General features: G+C 39.6%; 1 protein-coding gene and 1 pseudogene across 3 annotated transcripts in view; both read left to right on the top strand.

Annotated features, from left to right (window-relative positions):
* CDH13 (cadherin 13) overlaps positions 1-26,216 on the top strand; it is a 1,263,374-nt gene that overhangs the window by 1,120,853 nt on the left and 116,305 nt on the right. The gene's annotated exons all lie outside the window — the stretch shown is intronic.
* LOC103118181 (mRNA turnover protein 4 homolog) lies at positions 836-25,611 on the top strand (annotated as a pseudogene).

The following is a 26,216-nucleotide window of genomic DNA, read 5'->3' as shown; positions in this document are numbered from 1 at the left end:
TTTGTTTCAAATGGTAGTGAATGTCACTGGTTTATGATTAAGCAAGAGAACATTTGGTCCATGGTCCAGAACCCCTTGGGGGGGGGGGTTTAGTTGGTGTTCACTGAAAGGGAGGGGGGTCTGGAACTTTCCAGAGGGACATTAGCTCAAGGACCTATGAGTCTGGAAAGTCAGAAGATAAAGAGAGGGGGCAGAAAATGCATTATCTGAAAGTCAGGCTCATTCCCTCCAGCAGCTCTGCCACAGGTAAAATGAAATTAATTTCTTATTTCTGGACTTTATTATTAGCTGACTTATCAGCCAGTATGTGCTCTTCATATAATCTTTATCTTTTAACTGCCTTGACATCAAAGTGCCCAAGGTATAAAAGAAAGTGCCGGGTCCTTAGATATATTCAGATACAAGATTCTGAAGGACATAAATGATGCTCATTTATTCCATAATTTATTCCAATATTTAAACACCTACTATGAGCCAACCCCTGTGGTGAGGAAGATTCAAATATCAGTGAGGCAGTAGATAGTATTTGGATGCAAGTCATCAATACAATCTATGGTTTCCAAACCCAGGGGAAGGGGGTTTTGTGCTCTTTCCATTTAACTCTAAACCACCCCTTTTGCTATTTTTATTTGGTAGCCTATCCCAACTTTTTCTGTTGTCTTCATAAAACTACCTGTCCTGTCTCACTTTTTCAGAAGATGAGTTCTGTTTCAAAATAGACATTAGAGGAAACAGCAGAGGCATGGTCAAAAGCAGACTCTAAATTCTGGCATGATCTATCTATTATATATATTTTTTATTTCTATCCACTGGCCCAATAATCTCACTTACAGAAATGAAGTTCAACAAGCTAGACATAGAACCGTATAGATGTGTAAAAACAGAACCCCAGGAAGCTTCCTACTAAATCATTCCAGTTCTAGGAATATGCTACAGAAGACATTAATTGCAAACCTTTCAGAGATCTCTTACCTTCTTTCATCTGGTCAATACCAACCTGTGAGGAATTTAAGCAGTTTTAATTGGTGTCTTTGTCTTATCTCTTTTCTGTCTCCACTGATGAGTCACATCTGAGACCCCTTAGACACGTGGCCTCAAGATGTTATATAGGTTCCCAGACACCTAGACAGAAATCCCTAGATCTTTGGATGAAAGTTGGTATAAGTCAATATCTAATTGCCCTCAACTCTAAGACTAAACACAACCTCGTCGCAACCTGTATTTTTTTAAGTGCAAGGTTATCAGCTTAAAGTGTGACATCTTTATCCATTCAGTATTTCATTCGGAGGGAAATGAAATACATTCTAGACAATCCAGGCATTTTCCTAGCTGGAGTTATCCACAGCTAGTCAACTCTGCCACTTTATTGGTACATCTTTCCCCCCTAGAAACTTGATGGCTGATTTGTGAAATAAAATTGAAATTGCTTACTCTGTCTAAAAGCTTTCCATGGGCTTAATACCTATTGTTGAAGAAATTTTAATAATGCTTCTGGGTTTAAAAGCCAGCAGGAAAGTTATAATCCGGATTGTTGTAGTTTCCTAATGTATAATAAGAAACTCGATACTGTTTGTTAAATGAGTAAATTTTCATGGTAACTGGTAATTGCTGGTCTATAAAAGTTCCCTTCCTTATGGTCTGCTGTTGAGTAAAAATGATTTTTTGTATTTGTAACAGACTAGACTCATTTCAAATGGAAATATTAATCTATAATTGCCTTTATCCAAGAAGAAGTTCAAGGCAGAAATAACTAAGTCAGTTAACCATATGTTTCATACCTGCACAATTTACCTAAATAGAGATTGCCCAAGGAAGTGTCAGCATTTCAAGAACTTTCCCTTAAGATTTAAAAAAACAGATTTTATGGTCAAGATGTTGCTGTACCCTCCTAGGACTAATTTGTATCTGGCCAAGAAAAATTGCATTTTCCCATTTACATTCCAAAGTTTGAACTTTTATTTTATAAATGAATTTTCCCTCCAATTCAAAAACTACTGGCTGCATTACAAATTTTAATGCTACTATTATAGGACCATAATTTTAAAAACTCAGGGTCCTCTAAGGGCTCCAGCAGCATGCCATCTCTCCACTTTATTAAAATGAATGAACAGATGTACAATTTATTTCTGCCGAGCTATCATCTAAATTCATAAGCTATTTCTCATGTGTCTAAAATTCACGTTGGTTTCCCATTTTCTTTGCCTTAGAAAAAAAATTACACTCCCTCATTTATCACTCTGGGGACATAAACGAGAAGTCTACTCTCCACTTCATTCACTTTAAACTAATATCCTCGACACAATTTAAATCCCATCTCTTCAAGGCTATTCAATGAGAGCCAGGCAGTGGAACAGGCCAGTGTCCAATTGGAAAACTCCTTGGCCGTCTATGTAGAAGATGGAGAAGCTGAGTCATGGGAGTTGACACCATGTGATGTGGGAGTGAGTTCGCAGCAAACCTTGAATCTATTCAGGTAGATGATAAAGTCTAAGACATCAAAATTACAAATCAATGTCAGTGACCAAAGTGTATTTTAGTTTCCATTTTTCTATGGAATCTCCACAGGTCAGCCTTATTTCTCAAGTGCTTCCTGTTGTCTGACTGGCAATGAGAAACAATTAATAGATTTATCTTGATTTTTTTTTAATATTTATTCATTCCCTTTTGTTGCCCTTGTTTTACTGTTGTAGTCGTTGTTGGATAGGACAGAGAGAAATGGAGAGAGGAGGGAAGGCAAAGATAGACACCTGCAGACCTGCTTCACCGCTTGTGAAGCGACTTCCCTGCAGGTGGGGAGCCAGGGGCAGGAACCCGGATCTTAAACCAGTCCTTGTGCTTTGCACCACGTGCGCTTAACCCGCTGCACTACCGCCCAACTTCCTTATCTTGAATTTAATGGACATTTAGCCAAGCTCCAAAGACCCATGTGTTGAACTCAGGTCTACTTTGAATTCCTGAACCATTGTTTTTCTGGCTGTGTGAGTTTAGACAGGTGACTTGACCTCTCTAAGACTGAATTACTTCTTAGTAAAGTGGAGGCAAGTGTACCCACTTTATAATAAGAATTAAATAAAGTAGAGCATCTCAGCTTGTAGGCCAATTACAAATGGAGAAGAAAGTGCTTAATGTGTGGAAAAAATAAAAAGGCAATTGTCATGATGATTCTGAAATGACTGAGAACCTCACTTCACTGCTGCCATGGTTCAAGGGAAATGTAAGGAAGGCATTTTGCAGCCAGCAAATGCGATCAATGAGAGCAAGTTGGAAAGCTACAAAATGAAGCCCTTAGGTTACCTGACAGAATTCTGCTCCCTGAAGAATTCTGTTTATGAGATTCTGCCGCAACAGGGCAGTAAAACTTGCCTGAGTTTCTAGGTTGGCATGGAAATCTGCCCTGCATCTCTAAATGCATCTTGGGTTTAGGATTTAATAAGATTCTGAGTGATTGTGTGTGTGTGTGTGTGTGTGTGTGTGTGTGTGTGTGTGTGTGTGTGTGTGTGTGTGTGTGTCCGTCCCTGTTGCTTGGAGAAAAACATCATGTTAACTTCATTTGCTTGAGTCCTGTGGCCATCCCATAATCTGAAATACAGCTTGTCTTTTTCCCAGGTAACATTTGATACAGGGAGGTTGTTCTCCTGGTCTCCAGAAGAGCAGCATAAAAATGATGGAGCTCTTTCATTTAGCAGAGGTGTAACTTCACATGGACAGTGTCAGCCAAGCAGGCTCCCCAATGAGCAGTAATGTTTTGGGAGGGGAGGGAAGAGGAAAGGCTGGGCAAGATGGGCCACTGTGATGGCTGCTCAGGAGCTGTTGGAGTGTCATTTGTCCACATCTGCAGTAAAACATTGTTGAGGGGGGCTAATGTGGTGACCCCTAACAGCCCCTGGCAGAACTCTCTGAGTACACTATCAATACCCCCTGATGGAACAAATGTTGAGTTCATGAGCTATTACAAGACATGGGGCCCCAGGCAATTGTTTCATCTCCACCTGACCAAACCATGTGTCAAAGTCATGAATTCTAGTCCCTAGTAAAAGATTGAAAAGAATCATTTACCAGCTAGGGAAAGTAGTAAAATAAGATGTCCATACATACCACAATGCTGCAATCATTTACCTGACTCCCAGTTGTTTCTCTGTTCATGCTGTTGCTTTAATGGGGACTATGTTTTAGACTATTCAGTATCCAAGTTGTGTTCACAAGACAGGATGGAGTGGTGGGGATGGTATGGGCATCTCAGCTTCTGATCCACCTATCTCAGCTATCAGTTCTTGAATATTACATGTGTTGCCTACATGCTTTTGGCCTCAGTCTCTCCAGCTGGAAGATGGGAGCATTGGTAGCATCTCCAGGACTATGTGCTATGAGCTTTTTGTATGTTAAGCACATCTAAGTTTCATGTGTTCATCCTGGGGTCAGTATCTCTAGTCTCCCCAACTCACAGATTAGGAAGCTGGGTGAGAGGGAGGTTAAATAGCATGCCTCCTTATAGCTGGTCTATCTGTAGAGCTAGCCTTCAGCCAAACAAATGAGAAATTGTCCTCAAGGTTTACTGTCATCTTTGAACACATATTGCTGATATTTGGGATGAATGAAGGCTACACCAGAGTTAGTTTTACAAACTAAAAATGCCAGGATTCTCCCATTGTGCATATTGGCTAGAGATATTTTAAAATATCCTCTTTCCATATTCACTATTGAAAAACATATTGGAAAACTTTGTTTTGACGGAGTTGGGCAATGTATCAGCGGGTTAAGCGCACATGGCGCAAAGCACAAGGACCAGCGTAAGGATCCCAGTTCGAGCCCCCGGCTCCCCACCTGCAGGGGAGTCAATTCCCAAGTGGTGAATCAGGTCTGCAGGTGTCTGTCTTTATCTCCCCCTCTCTGTCTTCCCCTCCTCTCTCAATTTCTCTCTCTCCTATCCAACAACAATGACATCAATAACAACAACAAAAATAACCACAACAATGTTAAACAACTAGGGCGACAAAAGAGAAAATAAATAAATATAAAAAATTTTTAAAAAGAACTTTGCTTTGAAAGTGCTGATTTGTAGTCTTTAGAAAGTTCTCACCACACACATAGCTAAATCAGCCCAAAGGTCACATTATCCAGATTATGAAAGAGTTTATAATGTCGCATGAATATTTTCTTAGAGTTCATTTCTCCATTGAATTCACTGAAAGATTATTTAATTCATTTCTATTATTAAGATCTTACTCAAAGGGGAAATAGTATCTTGTCTGGTTACTTACTCTTAGAGAAAATACACTATCTTTTGTGTATCTGTCTGTTTTGTACTATCTCTTACAAAAGGCCATTTATTTTTCCTCATGATAGGGAACACTCAAGTTACTGTACGGTGCCTCTAAAATATGTAGGAAGAGCCCAGTGGCACAATAATTCCCACCATGAATAAGCTGATTCTCCTCCAAACTAACTATACTACAAGCTTCTAGCTCCAGTGTATATAATTTCAACCTCACATAGAAGAGAAAGTTTTTTAATGATTCCTTTTAAATGGAAGTTGCAAAGGCAGTGTAAAATAATGCTTTACTTCTTCATTCACTCTCCTTAAATAGTGTTGAAGTGCAAGACCAGGAAGGTGACATGTACATACTAGCATTAACCAGGCTTGATTAAATTTCTGAGTGTGTGTGTGTGTGTGTGTGTGTGTGTGTGTGTGTGTGTGTGTGCGTGTGCGTGTGCGTGGTTTTCTGTATTTGGTCATGTGTAGTAAATTATATAACCACCACCTTCATTAGATGACTCTTCCATCACTGAGAAGTGACCTCTTAGTACCCCTTAATAATTTCATCCATCTTCCCCAATACTTGGTTTTGTCTACTGGCCACCACCAATCTCTTCTCCACCTCTATATTTATTGTCATTCCAAAGATGATACTTAAATGGAACCATACAAAAAGTAACTCTTTGAAATTCACTTTTCACTTACCATATTGCCCTTGAGAGCCATCTAAGTAGTTGCTTGTGTCAATAGTCTATTCCTTTTTATTGCCTGAATAATATTCCCTGGTGGGTATATAATGGCATTTGTTTTAACTATTGGCCCACCTAGGGACATTTTGCTTGTTTCTAGTTTTAACCTATTGCAAGCAAACATTCATATACAGGTTTTAGTATGAACACAACTTTTCATCTTCAGTCCAAGAGTATAATTATTAGTTAATATGTTAAGTGTGTGATATTTTTATAAGAAACTGAAAAAGTATTTTCCAGAGGAACTGGATCCTTTTCCATTCCCACTGATGCCTAAAAAATAACAATTCTTCCATATCCTCACTAACATTGGGTGTTAGCACTATTTCCCTTAATTATTCATTTCCAATTTTATTTTATATTACACTCAAAATACACATCCTTGTAGTAGTTATAAATACTATCATTCTGATAGTTGTATGGTGATATTTCACTGTGGTTTTAGTGTGCTAGTGATATTAAACACTTTGTACATGTTGATTTGCCATCTTGTCTTTGTTGAACTGTCTGATCATCTGTTTTATCCATTTTTAAGTTGTATTGCCTTTTTTACTGTTGTGTTTAGAATTGTATACAAAGTTTATATACAAATCCTTCATTATACATATGGCTTGCAGGTAATTCTCTCAGTCCTTGGGTTATTTTATGCTCTCAACTGAGTCTTTCACTGAACAAACACTTTTAATTTTTATAAAGTCCCAATTTGTCATTTTTAATAGACTTTCCTTTTGATATCAACTTTATAACTCTTTTCTAACCCTAGGATCTGAAGGTTTTCTTCTTCTTTTTTTAGGATTTCTATTTTACCCTTCACAGCTAAGTCTTTCATCCATTTTGAATTAATTTTTGCATCTCATAAGGTTTAGGTTGAGGTCATTTATTTAACTATAGATGTGTAATTGACCCAGCACTGTGGTAGAAAAGAAAAAAAAAAAACGAAGTGCTAAATTGCTATACTCCCTTGGTCAAAAAATTATTTGGACAGATTTGAATTGATCTGTATCTGGATTTTCTGTTCTCTTCCATTGATCTCTGTTGCTTCTTCTACCAATACCTCACTGTCACAATCACTGAAGTTATACAGTAAGACTTAACATCAAACAGAGTGATTGTTCCTGCTTTATTCTTACTTTTTGAACATTTTAGGAAACAACTTTATTTCAATTGCACTTTGAAATAAAAATCAATTTTATGATTCAAGTAAAATTCATTCTAATTATAAAAAGACATTAAAATGTTATATAAGCATAAGATAGGAAAAGTGACCAAATTGTTCCACATGTCTGGAAGATGACCACTTGTTAACATGTAGGTCAGCTTCTCTCAATGTCTTTCCCACTACACTGATCATGTTCTATTTCTTTCACCTATACAAATGGGGCTGGGTAGCACATTGCAATACTTGACTTTTCCATTATCTATAAGATGCATGTAGTACTTACTACTTAGTATTTCCTCAGACTGGTGAACAGTAGATGATAGAATGTGAGTGGGAAGCTCCCTGCATTTGGATTTTAGTAATCACCCAGTAATGTTGGCACATGGTAATCACTCAGCAAGTGTAGGCTGGTGTTGCTGCTATTTTTTTTTCCCTTGGGTACCTCCAGAGGGCAGAGAAGCCCTCTATAATGTTTAGTAATTTAAGACAATCCCCAGAAGGTTGGACCCATAGTGTCTTTCAGTTGGTATAAATGAGACTTGAGGCCTTAGTATTTGTTAGTTCACTTATGTGGGTGCTGAATGCAAGCACGATCCCATAATCTTTATATGGTATTCAAGTTAAGCCTCTCTCAATTTTGTCCTCTCTCTACTATATGTCCCCCACCCCCAAACCTCTCCTCAAAGTGGAAGTTCCTAATGAAATATGTTTCTGTACTCTTGGGAAATTTTTGCTGAACTTGTATGTGACAGTCTCCTTTCTATACCTTGATCCTGAATATGGGGCTCTAACTAATGCAGTGGGTACACTGTCATTCATGTCAGCCCTTTTGTCCTCCCAGCCCCACCTCAGTGGTGAACTCCTTCCATGGACTGCTCCCTTTAGAGGTCTAGGAATGTGAAAATTCTGTAATCCCAGTTCTACCTTCAAAGGTGCCCCCTTGAATTGCCCAGGTTCTCCCGTTTTCATTAATTTAACACGTCTTGTCTCTACTATGGAAACCCAAGGTGTTTGTACTGTCTGATACAACAGGTCTCCTTGCTGATAAGGATCCCAAACAATTAGCTGCCTCATTCACATTGATAACTCCAAACTGCATTGTGCCTCTTGGATGTGCCATGGTTCAACCAATCCCACATCAATGGGCATTTTGGTGGTTTTCTGGCTTTCTCTTTTCTAACTATTACAGCAATTTTAAAAATGCTTGGATGTGTATGTTGTTTTCGATGGGTTATGTTGTTTTCGCCAGGCTGGCTTCACGGGCGGGTAACAGACAACCCGGGACTCATGGCTTGGTTCTAGGCAGTATCTCTTTATTCATGCAGGACGCAGCACAATCTAAGATGAGCTAAGCTAAACTCAAGGTACAGTAAAACTCACAATGCTGTCTTTATATATACTTGCCAAGTAGGGTGGAAACAGGATGTGACATAGAGAGAGTGGAGAGAAAAGTGACTGGTAAAAATCAGAGTGTGACAAGGAGGGGGCAGATTAGGCGAGAATCCTATCACTGAACCACAAATGCCCTGGAGGGAGGGTGGAACTTGTTATCAGTGGTTATGTAAATAGAATGAAGTGGTTATGTAAATAGAATAGTGTTAAGCAGGGGGGATTTAAACCAAATGAAACAGAAAGGGTCTCATGCATACCAACATGTGTATTTCCATGCACATGTGTGAAGATTTTTGTGGGGTAAACTCTCACAACTGAAATGCCTGAGCCAAAAAATATGAGTATCTCTTTTTTTCTAACTGCAATATCATTTTATTGAAGGAATATTGGTTTCTAGAATTTTCTTGTTGTCACCAGGGTACATTTCTACATTTCTCCAAGGTAGGCATCAGTAAAGTTCACCCTCAGCGAAATAAACATCTTGTTCCACCATAGAGATTTAGGTCCCCATCCTACCCTTAGTGTTCTTCCCTTGATGCTAGTATTTTATTTTATTTTTATTTTTTTATTTTTTATTTAAGAAAGGATTAACAAAACCATAGGGTAGGAGGGGTACAATTCCACACAATTCCCACCACCCATTCTCCATATCCCACCCCCTCCCCTGATAGCTTTCCCATTCTCTATCCCTCTGGGAGCATGGACCCAGGGTCATTGTGGGTTGCAGAAGGTAGAAGGTCTGGCTTCTGTAATTGCTTCCCCGCTGAACATCGGTGTTGACTGGTCAGTCCATACTCCCAGTCTGCCTCTCTCTTTCCCTAGTAGGGTAGGTCTCTGGGGAAGCAGAGCTCCAGGACATATTGGTGGGGTCTTCAGTATAGGGAAGCCTGGCCGGCATCCTGATGACATCTGGAACCTGGTGACTGAAAAGAGAGTTAACATACAAAGCCAAACAAATTGTTGAGCAATCATGGACCCAAAGCTTGGAATAGTGGAGAGGAAGTGTTAGGGGGTTACTCACTGCAAACTCTAGTGTACTTCTGCTTTCAGGTATATACTTTGCAGTAGTTTATGGATACGTGTGCACATAAGCTCTCTCTCACAGAAACTGGTGTATATCTAGGTTTTGGGACTTTGTTAAAAGAGAACCACCTGAAATGAAATTAGAGTATACTATGAAAGGAAAGGTCTCACCAGAGTAATGAAGCTGAAGGGTTGTCATTCCACACGTGAAGTCTCTGGACACAGTCTGAAGTGAAGCATGTTGAGGTGGCCATCGTTGCGTTGATTAGGTTGTGATCAGCAGATGCAATATTATTTGATATGGATTGGGAGAGGCATATGGGAGAGTGGGCCCTATCCAAGGGTTCCAGGACTGGGGGAAGTAGAGGCTGTATAGTGGAGATGTGAGGTTCCTGCTGTCTTAGGGTTCCAAAAGACAATCGATAGTTAATGTTATCATCACATTATTTGGTAATTGGGTTAACTTTGAAAAGTCCTTTTGTTAGGGTTTGGTGTACAGTACCCAGTATCTTGTATATAGCTGTGTTATTGGTTGCTTCTGATATACTTGGTCTAGGCTTTTGAGAGAGTCTGCATATCAATTACACAGCCTATATATTGAAAAGATTCAGTTTGTGTTTTGAAAAACTTAGAGACATACAATTAATTTTCCCCCTCTCATATTAATTAACTAGTGATTTATATGACTACATTTTACTAGGAGTGTACATAAACACCATTCCCACCACCAAAAGACTGTGACCCATCCCTCCCACCCACTCCCACCCCCCACTGGCCCAGGAAGCTGCATGTCTACCCCTCACCACAGGGCTTTTACTTTGGTGCCCTACTTACAATTTGGTCAGGTCCCACTTTTAGTTTCCCTTTCAGATCTTCTTACTCAACTTCTTTTGATGAGTGGGATCATCCCATACTCATCTTTATCTTTCTGACTTAGCTCACTTAACATAATTCCTTCTAGCTCCGTCCAAGATAGGTCAGAGAAGGTGGGTTCATTGTTCTTGATAGCTGCATAGTATTCCATTGTGTATATATACCACAGATTTCTCAGCCACTCATCTGTTGTTGGGCACCTGGGTTGCTTCCAGGTTTTAGCTGTTATGAATTGTGCTGCTATGAACATAGGAACACACACCTCTTTTTGGTTGGGTGTTATGGAGTCCTTGGGGTATAAGCCCAGGAGAGGAATTACTGGAACATATGGAAGGTCCATGTCTAGCCTTCTGAGAGTTTTCCAGACTGCTCTCCACAGAGGCTGGACCAGTTTACATTCCCACCAGCAATGTAAAAGGGTTCCTCTGTCCCCACAACCTCTCCAGCATTTGTTGCTGCTGTCCTTTTTGATGTATGCCATTCTTACAGGAGTGAGGTGGTATCTTAATGTTGTCTTAATTTGCATTTCTCTGACAATCAGTAACCTAGAGCAGTTTTTCATATGTTTGTTAGCCTTTTGGATCTCCTCTGAGGTGAATGTTTTGTTCATATCCTCTGCCCATTTTTGGATGGGGTCATTTGCTTTTTTGGTGCTAAGTTTGCTGAGCTCTTTATATTTTGGTGATTAGTTTCTTGTCTGATGTATGGCATGTGAAGATCTTCTCCCATTCTGTGAGGGGTCTCTTTGTTTGTTTAATAGTTTCTTTGGATGTGCAGAAGCTTTTCAATTAGATGTAGTCCCCTTGGTTTGTTTCTGCTTTAGTCTTCCTTGCAATTGGGTTTGATTCATCAAAGATGTCCTTGAGGTGTAGGTGGGAAAATGTTTTATCAACGTTTTCCTCTAAGGATTTGATTGTTTCTGGCCTGACATCTAGGTCTTTGATCCATTTGGAGTTGATTTTTGTTTCTGGTGAGATAAAGTGGTTCAATTTCATTCTTCTGCATGTTACAACCCAGTTTTCCCAGCACCATTTATTGAAGAGAGCCTTCTTTTTCCATTTAATCCTTTGGGCCCCCTTATCAAAGATTAGATGTCCATAGGTGTGGGGATTTATTTCTGGGCTTTCAATTCTGTTCCACTGGTCTGTGTGCCTATTTTTGTTCCAGTACCATGCTGTTTTGATGATGATGGCTTTACAATATAGTTTAAGGTCTGAGAGTGTGATGCCTACATTTCTGTTTCTTTTCCGTAAGATGGTTTTGGCAATTCTAGGTGTTTTCAGGTTCCAGATAAATGATTGTAGTGTTTGTTGTATTCTCTTAAAGAAGCTTGGTGGAACTTTGATGGGTATTGCATTAAATTTGTATATGGCTCTGGGGAGAATATTCATTTTGATGATATTTATTCTTCCAATCCATGAGCATGGGATATCTTTGCATTTCTTGGTATCAGTTTCTATTTCCTTAAGTAGCGACTCATATTTTTCACTATATAAGTCTTTCACTTCTTTGGTCAACTTTATTCCTAGGTATTTGATGGATTTTGCTGAAACAGTAAATGGGAGTGATTTCTGGATGTCTTCTTCTTCAGATTTAGTGTTTGCATAAAGAAATGCCACTGATTTTTGTACATTGATTTTGTAGCCTGATACCTTGCTATATTGCCTAATAACTTCCAGTAGTCTTCTGCTGGATTCTTTAGGTTTTTCTATGTATACTATCATATCATCTGCAAATAGTGAGAGCTTGACTTCTTCCCTTCCAATCTGTATTCCTTTGATTCCTTTCTCTTGCCTGATTGCTATGGCAAGAACTTCCAATACTATGTTGAAGAGTAACGGTGACAGTGGACAGCCCTGTCTAGTCCCTGATCTGAGGGGGAATGATTTCAGCTTCTGTCCATTGAGTATGATGTTGGCTGTAGGTTTGCTATATATAGACTCCACTATCTTGAGGAATTTCCCATCTATTCCCATTTTTTGTAGAGTTTTGAGCATGAATGGGTGTTGGATTTTGTCAAAGGCTTTCTCTGCATCTATTGAGATAATCATGTGATTTTTGGCTTTGCTTTTATTGATGTGGTGAATGACATTGATTGACTTACGGATGTTGAACCAGCCTTGCATTCCTGGGATGAATCCCACTTGGTCGTGATGAACAATCTTTTTGATATGTTGCTGTATCCGGTTGGCCAAGATCTTGTTTAATATTTTGGCATCTATGTTCATCAGAGATATTGGTCTGTAGTTTTCCTTTTTTGTTCTGTCCCTATCAGCTTTTGGTATCAGGGTGATGTTGGCTTCATAGAAGGTGGAAGGGAGTATTACTGTTTCTTCAATCTTATGGAAAAGCTTAAGAAGTATGGGTACTAACTGTTTCCAGAGAGTTTTGTAGAATTCATTTGTGAAGCCATCTGGTCCAGGACTTTTGTTGTTGGGGAGGTTCTTAATAATGGTTTCAATTTCTTTGTCTGTGATTGGTGCATTTAGACTTTGTAGTTCTTCTTGGTTCAGTTTTGGAAGGGCATATGCTTCTAGGAATTGTTCCATTTCTTCCAGATTCTCTAGCTTGGTGGCATATAGTTCTTTATAGAAGTTTCGCAGGATTCTCTGGATTTCTGTGGTGTCATTTGTGATATCTCCTCCATCGTTTACAATTCTATTAATTTGAGTCTTCTCTCTTTTTTGTTTGGTGAGTCTGGCTAGGGGTTTGTCAATTTTGTTTAATCTTTCAAAGAACCAACATTTGGCTTCATTGATCTTTTGTATGGTTCTTTTATTTTCAATGTTGTTTATTTCTGCTCTAACTTTAGTGATTTCTGTCCTTCTGGATGATTTAGGGTTCCTTTGTTCCTCTTCCTCTAAGTCCTTGAGGTGTGCAGTAAGGTCGTTCATTTGAGCTTCTTCTTGGTGTTTAATATGTGATTGTATGGCTATAAGTTTCCCTCTCAGTACTGCTTTAGCTGTGTCCGAAATATTTTGATAGGTTGTGTCTTCATTTTCATTTGTTTCCAGGAACATTTGAATTTCCTGCTTGAGTGAATCTCTGACCCAGTGGTTCTTAAGGAGTATGTTGATTAGTTTCCAAATTCTGTGACTTTTAATAATTGTCTGTTTGTTGTTAAATGTTAGTTTTACTCCACTGTGGTCTGAGAAGATACTTGGGATGATTTCAATGTTCTTGAATTTATTGATTCTGTCTTTGTGGCCTTACATGTGGTCTATCCTTGAGTATGTGTTATGTGGATTTGAAAAGAAGGTGTATTCCAGTTTTTTGGGATGAAGGACTCTGAAAATGTCCAAGAGGTCTAGTCTGTCAATCTCTTCATTCAATTCTCTTGTATCTTTGTTGGTTCTCTGCTTTATTGATCTGTCTAAGTGTGAGAGTGAGGTATTGAAGTCTCCCACTATTATTGTATTACTATTGATGTGTTTTTGAAATTCTTTTAGTAAGTGCTTGACATATTTAGATGGTCCCTCATTGAGTGCATAGATGTTAATGATTGTTAAGTCTTCTTGGCTGATTGATCCTCTAATCATTATGTAATGTCCTTACCTATCTTTTATTACTTTATTTAATTTAAAATCTATCATGTCTGAGATGAGAATGGCTGTTCCTGCACTTTTCTGTGGTCCGTTAGCCTGTATGATAGTTTTCCATCCTTTCACTTTAAGTCTGTGTTTATCTTGTTGTGACAGATGGGATTCTTGCAAGCACCATATGGTTGGATTATGTTTTCTGATCCATACCCCAACTCTGTGCCTTTTGATTGGTGAGTTTAAGCCATTGACATTTATTGATATTATGGATTTAATGTATTATAGTGCCATTGTTCAAAAAAAATTTTTTTGTTTGCTCTGATATATTGCCAGTATTATAGTGATGTTCTTGTTTATAAGAGGTCTTTTAGAGCCTCTTTCAGGGCCAGTTTGGTGATGGTTGCCTCGAAAGGTTTTGATCCCTCCATCTAGTTTGAATTAAAGTCTAGCAGGATATATTATCCTTGGTTGAAACCCTTTTTCATTCAGGGCTCGATAGATATCTTGCAATTCTCTTCTGGCTTTTAGAGTTTGAGTGGAGAAGTTTGCAGATAATCTTATGTGTTTTCCCTTGTATGTGACTTTTTGTTTCTCTCTTGCAGCCTTTAGGATCCTTTCTTTATCCTTACTACTTCTCATTGTGACTATGATGTGTCTTAAGGTCTGGGTTGATTCTGTTTGGTATTCTCTGGGCCTCTTGAATCTTGATGTCCTTTCTGTTATTCAGGTCTGGGAAGTTTTCTTCTATTATTTCCTCTAGAATGTTTGCTTCCCTTTCCTCTCTTTCTTCCTCTGGCAGGCCAATTATATGAATGTTACTTCTTTTGAGATCATCCCATATGTCTCTGTTGTTGTTTTCATTGTCTCTCAATCTCTTTTTAAGCTCTTTCACCTCGTTCTTAGTTTTCTCTAACTCATCCTCTGTCTGACTAATTCTGTTTTCTGCTTCTGTTAGTCTGCTTTCCCTTGCCTCAGCTTCTTTCTTCATTACAGCTATTTCAGCTTTCAGTTCTCTAATTGCCTCAAGATAATCAGTATTTTCCTTGGGGGTCTCAACTGTTGTGTCCCTAATACTGCCATTCCTTTCCTCCAATGTTGTTTTCATTTATGTGATTAATAAGTTTATTATTGCTTGCATACTTTTCTTATCTATGGTTACTTCTGGCTGATTTGTAGTTTCTTCTGGGCTCTTGTCTTCATTCATTGGAGTAGCAGTTTTATTTGTTTTTGATCTACCCATTTTCTTGATTTATGTGTTTCTTTTTTTATGCTCTATTGTTCCTCAGCTGTTGTGTCTTGAGTACAAGCAACACTATACTAAATACTTTTATGACAATTGCACTCACCAACCTCAGGAATTACAGTAGCAACTGAAGCAAGTATTGAAGCAGTTTAATCACTACCAGTTAGCCAAACAATTTCTCCAGTCCTTCAAAAATAGTAACCAAATCCCAGTGAAGAAGAAAAAGAAAAGAAAGAAGGGATAGCAAGAATAGACAGTTATGCTAATCTACTATCCACTGTATATTCTAGGGGTAACAAGAGGGGAAAGGGAACTAGAGCAGAGATACACACATAGAGAGTCCACTCTGAGTCAGATTTCTTCCCCAAAATAACTCACAAATTCAGAAAGGCAAAGAAGAAGGAAGGAAGAAGTGTATGACAAGATAAAAAAAAAAAAGAAAGAAAGAAAGAAAGAAAGAAAAAGAAAAAAGAGATAAGTGAGAGAAAAGGGAAAAGATAATAAAAAGAGCTGTAATTAAATAGCAGTAAAATGAAAGGGTTTTTTATTACTTTATTTTTAATTTAATTGAATTTAATTTTTTTAATTAGCTAGGAGGAGGAGGGAGGGGAGAGTCTGTAGAGGAGGTAGGAGTAAGGAGACAAGTTCCTCCCACAATAGATAAGATGCCCACTACCCTAGCAATGAAAGATACCCTAAGAGTTCATTCTGATCAACCTAAAGGGGGGGAAGATATATGCCTTTATATAATATTAATAATAAAATAGATCAGGGTAAAAAAAAAAAAAACCTGTCCCAGATTACCTCAGACCTCATGATCAGAGGCAGCTGATTGTTAAGAATGAGAAAAAAAAAAACAAAAAACCTCAGGACTAGACAAGGATAGCTGAAATAGACAGTTATGCAAATCTATTATCCACTCTATATTCTAGGGGTGGCTAAAGGAGGAAGGGAAGTTGAGCAGAGACACTTGTAGTGAGAGTCCACACTGAGTCAGAATTCTTCCCCAAAATAATTCCCAAATGTGTATCAGTGAATTCAAAAAAGCACACTGTTTGGTGGTGTGGGGGCTGGGGCCTGTGGCTTTGGAAGCTGTAGGATTAAGGAAGAAAGGATAACAAGAATGAGAAAAAAGACAAAAAAAAAGAAAGAGAGAAAAATGAAAAAGATAATAAAAAGAACAGTCATAAAAGAGCAGTGAAAGGAAAGAGTTTTTTTTATTTATTTTTAATTACTTAATTAGCTATGTGGGGTGGGGGGGGGTTGGCTACTTAGAAAGAAAAAAGGCCAGACATTTCAGAAGGGTATAGACTTAGAATGAATGATACTCCCTGGTGGGATAGGAATTTGGTAAAGACAGAAGCTCAGCAGGGGAGCCTACTAGTAGCTGGTCCCCAGGAACTGGTTATGGGGGGGGAGGGGTGTGCTTAATAATTAAAAGGAAAAAAATTATTTTCCCTTTTTTTCTACTCTATTTCTTAACCCAAATTAAGTAATAGTCACCTCCTTGGTGTCACCGCTAGGACCCCTTATTGACTGGCCTACTAAAGGCAGAAAATCCTACCATTTCCAGAAGATGTGGTCAGACTCAAGCCACTAGCGGCTTCTCAGTCTGCCATCTTCTGGGAACCTCCAATGCTAGTATTTTAAATTGTACTTTTTAGCCATTCTTCTCATATGATCAAAGGAATTTTAAATTGCTTTTACTTTCTTCATTTCCCTGAACTACTGGATCTCTGCACTTGCATAGACTCTTGGCCTACAATGACAGATTTATGGTTCAGGGAAGGACAGAGCAGAAATGGAATTTCAGGCCTGTGAAAGGGCAAGTGGCCATTGTAGTGATCTCAGTAGAGTGAGGTCCAAAGGATCACACAATTTAGGTGGGGACTCACATGCTTCTAGCTCTAGAGGATAAAGAAGATGGTAGGGAAGAAGCACAGTTAGAAAGCATGCCTCAAACTTTTATGACCAGGAATATTTGTTTCAGGTCCATCTGTGAGAGAAAAGAGAGTTTGGAGAGCACCTGAGGAAGTCAAGCTCTATTTCCTTACCTGAAAGGGGAGAGGGAAAAGGAAGGACACCAGAATTTGTAAAAGGTGTAGGAGTGGCTTAGAAAGAAAGCGAAGGTAGGGCCTTAGAAGTGAATAAAAATGGGTATCAACTTCCACATGGAGTCACCCATCTTTGCCCAAATGGCCCACATGCTTCTCTGGCATGTGCCTTTTCATTTTCCCTTTATTTATTATTTATTTAAGGTTTAGAAGTTGTGATTTTCTCCTCCTCCTTTTTAAATGTATTTTATTTTTTTGTAATGAGAGAGAGAGATACAGAGAGACCAGAGCACTGTTTAGCTCTGGTTTATGGTGGTATATGGGATTGAAACTGGGACTTTGGAGGCTCTGGCATGAGAATTTCTTTGCATAACCATTGCACTATCTCCCCCATGCACCTGTTCATTTTCCTGATTGAAAGGTGAAAAATATCTGGGGGTGGGAGAGTTCTATGAGGAATACTTTGATAGAGTAAGAGGGAAAAAAGCCTTTAATAATGGAATAAAAGAACTCATTTTGTATTTTATAAATACAAAAGGAAGGAAAATCATGTGACATACACTCAGCAATTTTAAAAGATTTTATTGTCTCCACTGGACAAAATGGATGAAATTGGTACTGAGTACGCTTAGTGAAGTAAGTAAGGATGTGAATGACAACTATTGGATGATTTCATTCATGTGGAATGTAGAGAATTAAAACAGAAACCTGAAAAAAAAAAAGATACTCAACCTATGGCTAAGACCTTGGGAGAACTATGGTGCTTATCACTGGGGAAAAGGGTAGAGGAAAAAGCTTTGATAGTGGGAGTAGTGTAGAACTATACCCCTATATCTTATAATCTTGTAAGTCACAATTAAATCAATAAGAAATACAAGAAGAAAAGGAATGAAAGAAAGAAAGAAAGAAAGAAAGAAAGAAAGAAAGAAAGAAAGAAAGAAAGAAAAGAACTCTTTATAGTTGCTTCTCCTCTGGAGTTCAGTGGCCATAGGGAAGAGGATAGTATAGTATTCTGGGATCTTCTAATATCCATTTTGTTGTTATTCTGCAGAATGTGGACTTCTTTTTATTGTTATTTTAGTTGTGAGTGGCATTTAGTGGCTGGGGAGACAGCATAATTTTAACACAAAAGGCTTTCATGCCTGAGGCTCTGAGTTTCCGGTTTCAGTCTCCAGCACAAGCCAGAACAGATCAGTGCTCTGACCTCTCTCTCTCTCTCTCTCTCTCTCTCTCTCTCTCTCTCTCATCTTCCTATATATATGTATATATCCTTCATAAGATAAACAAGAATAAATCAAAAAAAAAAAAAAAAAAACAGAGCAGTGCTCTGGCATATGTAGTGCCAGAGATCAAACCCAGGACTTCAATTATGCAAGGACTGTGATCTCCCACCTGAACCATTTCCGTGACCCCAGAGTTTGGATTTTTTGAGGCATGCTTCCACCCTACCATTTGAGTTTTCTTACTTCAGTGAAGCCCTCGTCCTTCTGCTCATTCTATTGACTCTGCAACTATAAACCCCCACTCTTTTCTATTATATTTCTGTTATATCAGCAGGCAGCACCCACCTGCAACCTTTACCAGCTAATGAGCCCTCCTTGAACTTTCTTTTCTTCCCTACAGGTCTGTACCACATTGCTATGATTTCTGACTTCGTCTTTCCTGTGGGGCTTTAATTATATTAACCGTTCACCCATGCCTTCCCCTTAGAAAGGCTAAGTTTCCTATGGTTGCTCACAGGTGACAGGACACTCACCTTTTGGTTTCATTTGTAAGGGTTTCTAATAATGCTGGGGTTGACTTACTTTGGAAATATTCCTATCCTGTAAGGAGAGGGGTTGGAGAGAGACAGAATATGTGGTGGCATCGGGTTACTTAAAGGGACTTTGTTTCCCTTCAGAGGTCATTGTTATTGACAGAGAAGATGGATGAATTTTTCCACATGCAGGGTCATTTAGGACAGATAGCCCTAATAAATGACCCATCTTTTCATTACCAACCATTATAACCTCAGTTATGAAGATAAGTTAAAAAAATAAGCTTTGTCTGGCGTCCTGGGCATTAACTCAGTGCTGTTTGGGGCAGATTTCTTGGGGAAGCCCTATAGCCAGCAGGGACAATGTCTGTCCAGGTATTCCCCATCTGCTGTGCAGCTGCCATTCCTGTCTGTCCTTGAATATTCTTGAAGATAGGATTTCGTAAATGAACCAAATGCTGAGTTCAATGGACTGTTAGAAGAGCATATATGGGGTTTATCAAAGGCAGGTAACAACACATAAGCAAATATTTTGTTTAAGCAAAACTTGGTTCTCTAACTTCTAGACTCCCTTGTAGATATTTCTTAAAAGAAGTCCCAAGAACAGAATAGGGCTTCCAGTCCATAACAGTCTTCTATATGAACTCTTTTGGATACTTCCAAGAGTCATTTTCATTATATCCAGTTTTACCTAGTACATTGATTTTCAAAACTGTTGTGAAAAGTCTGAATGTCATGGTAGCTTGTATAGATGTAGTACCTCCAAGCTGAGATCCCAGTGTTCTTCCTGGTTGGAGACAGTGGCCACTTTCTTCCCCTCCTGCCCCCAACCTCACCAAAAGCCCCAGGCTTCATCACTGAACCCTAAGTTTCTCCAGCTGTAGTCGCTCAGAATGACTGCTTGGACTATAGATTCCAGATACTGAGTTTCCACTGACATGAAGTTCTTCTATCTCAGTTCCCTGAGAAGGTAAATGATGCCAAACACAGCTCTTGATTTTCTTTAAAAAAAAATTTTTTTTAAGTGAAATCCAGGGCTCAATCAGCATCACCTAACCTCCATTTTTTCACTATTTCTCTCTTGGCAATTCTCTTTCTTTACTCTCTACCTTATTTCTCCTATCTCTTTGTCTAGCCCAACTGACTTCTTTCTTCTCTTTTTCTCTTCCATGTATGTATTTTTCCATATACATATATACATACACATAGTCTGTGCTTGTATCTTTACCTTTTCCTGCCTGACTCTGCTGTATTACACACACACACACACAGACACACACACAACTATTTCATAGCTTCTCTCTGTCTTCCACATACTTTTTATACTACCTGATAATTCTCACTGGCCCTCCCTGTCACTGGGAAGGAAAAAATACCAGCTGAAAGATTTCACCATTTTACTCACAATTCCTTAGCTCTGTGAGCGTTCCTGTTTCCCAAATTGAAGTAATAGCCTCTTTACCCTCCTTCCTTGACTGACCTCCCCTCCTGTGGGTGAAACCCCAGATAAAAGTCACCCCTGCCACTGTTGGATGGAGTACCGTCTGTTACCTGTGGGCTTCACAAAAAGCCTCTTTGGCACCTGTTCAATGGACCCACTAAAGCTTCTTAAGCAATATGTTTTCCATGGTAATTACATCTCAACAATGACCAATTATATTGTTCCTTGATTGCAAATAAATTCACAAAGCTTATTTTTGTGCTTCCTGGCCCTCACAGCAACTTTCAGTGTATTTAGTACTCTTAATCACGCAATAGGAGGTGCAGAAATTCAGGCCCCTCCTGTGAGGGAAATGAGAGAGCAGTGGGGCTAAGCGTTGCTTTGTCTTTGTTATGTGCATTTTGTTGTTGTTGTTGTTGTTTTTAATGAGAGAGTCTTGATCATACTTACAGACTTGAGAAGGATAAAGAAATGAGGAGCAGAGAAGCAGGACAGGCTGTACATCAGGAGAAGAAAAGGTGTGGACCACAAGATGGAGTTCACATGAGATGGGGATCCCCTCTGGTGAAAGAAAGGCAAGAAAAGGAAAGGGTATTTAGGGGCTGTGTGGTGGTACACCTGGTTGAGCACACATGTTACAGTGTGCAACGACCTGGGTTCAAATCCCCAGTCCCCACCTGCAGGGGGAAAGCTTCATGAGTGAAGAAGTGAGTGCATGTCTATCTGTCTCTTTCCCTCTCTATCACCCCCTTCCCTCTCAATTCCTGGTTGTCTCTCTATCCAATAAATAAATATAATACCAAAAATACATGAATAAAAGGAAAAGAAAGGATGTTTGTAGGTTCCAGGTTGGGAAGCACTAAATGCAGAGGGCACCTGCCTGCCAGGACTCTGCCTCTGGGGTCAGACATCAGGGTAATCTGTTGAGAGCAGGCAAAAGGACGCAACTTCTCAGACTTGCCTCTTGTAACACTAATAACCTGGGATCTGATTCTGAGGGTAGGTCAAGAGTGGGTTTCCTGGTTCTACATTTCTAGCTGCTTCAAGCCTACATTTCAAACAGCAGAGGTTTTTTTAAAAAAAAAAAAAAAAGTCAGAGGGGAAAATACACTGCAGACAGAAATTCTTCACTGCTAAATAAGCTTAAGTCTGAGCAGAGTTCTAATTGAACCAAATGAAAAATGGCCACCGGCTCCCTTTGTCTGAAGCTCCTAGAGAAGCTTCTCAGGGACTGGCTGCCTCCTGTGAGCCTCTCCTTGGGGTAGGGCTTCTCCCCAGTTGTAGAACTGGTCTGGGTGTCACACCTGGATCCACTTGGTGCACCCAGAGGAAGAAAGCATACTTCCTGAAAAGTGAGAGGCAGGAAAGTATCAGAGGGAATGGAAGGCAAGAAAAACTGCCTTTCTTCTTTTATAAAAGAGCTTATCATTGCTAATTCAAAAATTGCAGAGTAATGAAAACTACGTCAATAATTTTCATAATAATTATAGTCTTTAGTTTTACCCTTGAATGTTTTCCTGGCAGTGTCTGATTCAATTACTCCATAAAATGTTATTATATCATTTCAGTGCTTTCCTGTGAGACTTGAGTCTAGGACCAAGTTGCTGATCAATGGAGTGGGGGCAGGAAAGAAGAGACTGTGGTGGCCATTTCCAGTCAGATACCTGCAGGCAGCCCTTGGCATGGCTCAGCAGACTCATGAGCTTATGAGAGAGGACTGTACATACCCATGCATATGTGCACGCACTCATGCATATGTCCTGCTAGAACATCTGGCAATATCTACAAACATTTTTACTGCTATAGCCTGTGTAATACCCTTGGAATTTAGCAGGTAAAGGTCAGAGATACTACTCAATATGCTACAAGGTCTGGGACTGCCCCCACCCAGCAAATTACTACCCAATCCAATATGTCAATAGTGCTGAGGTTGAGAAACCCTAAGTTAGGTTAAAAATACAGTTAAGGAATAAAAATGTACTGCTCAAGACACTTCTAACTATAAGTGTTCCCCAACTTTAAGTTTTTAGGCAACTAGAGGAATTTATACTGGCAGAAATAGTATATATTGAGAGACTAGACTAGAGTAAGGTTTTTATTTTGTCTCTATTCCCCAAAAAGATGTCCATAGTTACAAGCTTCATTTTATTTGTTATTTTCCATGTTCATTATAACTTGTACATCTTGTTTATTTCTATCAGCCATTCAATTCAGCATTTATAAAGATATTCATTTACAAATCATCTCAGCTCTTCGAGGTTAGATGCTATTACAGTTCTCGTTTTGCACATGAGAAAAACCAAGACACAGGGAGGTTAAACAACTTGTCTAAGGTCATACAGACAAACAAAGTGATATGAAGAGAGCTTCGCATGACATTAAACAAGAATAGCTTTCCTGCACTTGTCTTGTTCAATGTGAAGAGGGCTGGTGAGCACCTCTCCCTCAATATAGATTTTTGTTATGGGATTAGAGTCCAGAAGGAATAGAGAATGATTTTCCTAATCCTCCCTTTCTGTCATTGGGTCTGATTCCCAAAGGAGTGATCCCCAGCCATCTCTTCTCCCTGTAGGACTCAGACAGTCTCAAAAACTGCTTCAAGCCACCACTGGAAAGAAATATGTGACTACTTGTGGGATTTGCAATTGGGCCCATGGGGTCTATTTGAAAGAGGAATCAATGGTGCAGACACAGACAGTGGATTTAGAGCAGCGTCTTCTGACTAAGACATTTGGGATTTAAATATAAATTAGAGGCTGTAAGTCAATTCCATGTATGAATTTGTACAAATCCTTTGTAATGAAAGCAGAAGGCTTCTCTTGTCCTTACTTGTACTGGGGTGTTAGCATCAGGAACCTAACCAACTGTGTCAATTTTCCTCCAGCTCTGGAGATTAAAGATGTACTTGCTCTAGTTAAAAATATCTGCAAGTGACATGCAGGGAGGAAGGTTTGTTCTCTGAGAGCTCCAGGGGGTCTGTACGGGTTTTTGCATCAACTTGAGTAATGCTCCATGAAAACTGGAGGAAAGGATGCTGCTCTGAGTAGATTAGTCAGGGGTTCTGAAATCGGAGCAGCCTCCTCCTTTCCATTCCTCATGCCATTTCCAGAGGGGAGCTCATTCTCAGTTATTGCCTTTCCTCCCCTGAGAGCTGGAAGGCAGTGAGCCCTGGGAAGCTGATGACTAGTTATAGCCTTGTGAAATGTGCAGCATAGGTATTACATGCAGGTTGATGAGTGGCTTGAACCTACACCACCTTAAACACACAGTCACCGTATGATCCAGCAATTTCACTCCTAAGTATCTAACAGAATATAAACTTAAGTCTATGAAAAATTGGAATTAGGGTCATAACAGCATTAGACACAGTAGCTACAAAGTAAAAACTCACATATTAGTGAATGGGTGAATGGATAGATGAAGTAGAGTACAATGAAATATCATTTTGTTATGAAAAGAAAAAAATAATGATGCATGTCCCAGTATGTATGAACCTAGAAAAATTGATGTTAAATGAAAGAAGTCAGATGTAAAATTTTAAAAAGCACATATTGTGTTAATCTGTTTATATGAAATGCCTATAGTAGATTCATGGCTGCCAAAACTGAGGGTGGATTTTTTTTTTGACAGTGATGAAGTGGGGTAATTAATGAACAACTCTGTGACTATACTAAAATACATTCAATGGTACATTTTAAGTGGAAAAAATATGATGTGTGAATTCTCTCTTAGGAAAACTGTTATAAAAATAAAAACTATGACCAAACTGAAGCTTGTCTAAAAGCTACAGGTGATGTCATCAAAGGCTCAGCTTTCCAGGATGAACTTGACACATTCTGAGGCTTTATAAACTTATCAGTCCAGGAATCAGGATGTGGCTCTCCCAGTATAACACATATGTGAACATACCTGAAGACTTAATTCATGTCTCTATCCAATCCTACAGGGAAGAAGTCATGAGTGTTAGAGTAGGGCTGCAGATGTTTCTCTTTTTGTCTCTCTCTCTGTCTCTCACCCTCCTTCTATCAGAAAGAAATAACAAGGGGGAAAATGGCCATCGGAAATAGTAGAGTTGCTGTGTAGGCACTAAACCCCAGCAATAACCTGGGTGACAAAAAATAAAAACAAATTCACTGTTCATTTGAAGGCTGAAGAGATAGCCCATAAGGTAGAATGCATTACCTTTCCATATACATGGCTCAAGATCAAGCATGTAGGAATGCTAAGATACCTAGGGAATGATCCACTGCTGTGATCTCTCCTCTCTTTCTCTCTCTCTATCTGTCTAACTCTCTCTCTCTCTCTCTCTCTCTCTCTCTCTCTCACACACACACACACACACACACACATACACACACGCACACACACCTCTGACAGAAAAAGTGGTCCTTCTTGTCTCTGGGGCAGTGAGTAACTTTAGACAAAACAAGATGTCTTCATAGATCTTCAGGAAGAAGGCTGCTGGTGGCACGTGTTGCCGGTGTGATACCCAAGTCCAGGCACGACAAGAAAGTGTCCTTGACCAAAACTGTCAAGAAAGGCTTGGAATTGAAACAGAACTTGATCAAAGAGCTTTGAAAATGTGTGGATGCATACAAGTATCCTTTCATCTTCTCTGTGACCAACATGAGGAACAGCAAGTTGAAAGACATTCAGAATGCTTGGAAGCACAGCACTTTAACAAAAACAAAGTAGTGATAGTGGCCTTGGGCTGGAGTCCATCAGATGAGTACAAAGACAACCTGCATCAGCTGGTCTCCTTTTCACCAACCGCACTAAGGAAGAAGTGGACGACTGGTTCACAAAATTCACAAAGATGGACTACGCTCGAGCTGGAAACAAAGTCACTTTCACTGTGAGCCTGGGCCCAGGGCCCCTGGAGCAGTTCCCTCAACTCCATGGAGCCACAGCTCAGGCAGGTGGGCCTGCCCACAGCCCTCAGGAAAGCTGTGGTGAAGCTGCTGTCCAATCACACGGTATGCAAGGAGGGCGACATGCTGACCCCAGAGCAGGCCCGAGCCCTGAAGCTCTTCGCGCAGTTAGAAGGTTCCAGCAGGTGGGGGTAGACAACCTCCCCAAGAACCCAGAGGAGTCTGCAGAAGAATCAGAGGATGATGGTGACATTTAACTAGCACAGGGATGAGGCCGCCACACCACGCTGTGTCTCGCTGCACTGGACTGCACTGTGCAGACCTGCTGCCCCTCTGCTTGCTGTGGGTGGAGTCAGGAGGAGGGATGACAGGGACAGAGTGTTGTGCAAAGAATAAAACCATTTTCTTTAAAAAAAAAAAAAAAAGAAGAGGAAAAAGAAAACGAAGGAGGCTGCTTCTTTTAGTCACTCTACTCTGTTTACCTGGGTGCCTGGTATGTAGAACCTCACTGAGGTTCCCATTTCTTCTTTGACCTAAAAAAGTAGCCACTATGATGGTTCTAATATGGTCTGGAGAATTGATTTCTACTTCCCCATGCCATCCATGTTTCTCTGAAACAGACCTCTTATCTGCTATAAAGAATGGGAGCAAGGGGAGTCGGGTGGTGGCACACCGAGATTAGAATCCATAGTGCAAAGCACAAGGACCTGCACAAAGATCCTGTTTTGAGCCCCTGGTTCCCCACCTGTGGTGGGGGGTGTCGCTTCACAAGCAGTGAAGCAGGTCTGCAGGTGTCTTATCTTTCTCTCTTCCTCTCTATCTCCCCCTCCTTTCTCAATTTCTCTATATCTTATTAAAAAAA

The sequence above is a fragment of the Erinaceus europaeus genome, chromosome 2, assembly GCF_950295315.1.
Source record: "Erinaceus europaeus chromosome 2, mEriEur2.1, whole genome shotgun sequence".
NCBI lineage: Eukaryota > Metazoa > Chordata > Mammalia > Eulipotyphla > Erinaceidae > Erinaceus > Erinaceus europaeus.
This window is presented reverse-complemented; position numbering and strand designations above follow the sequence as displayed.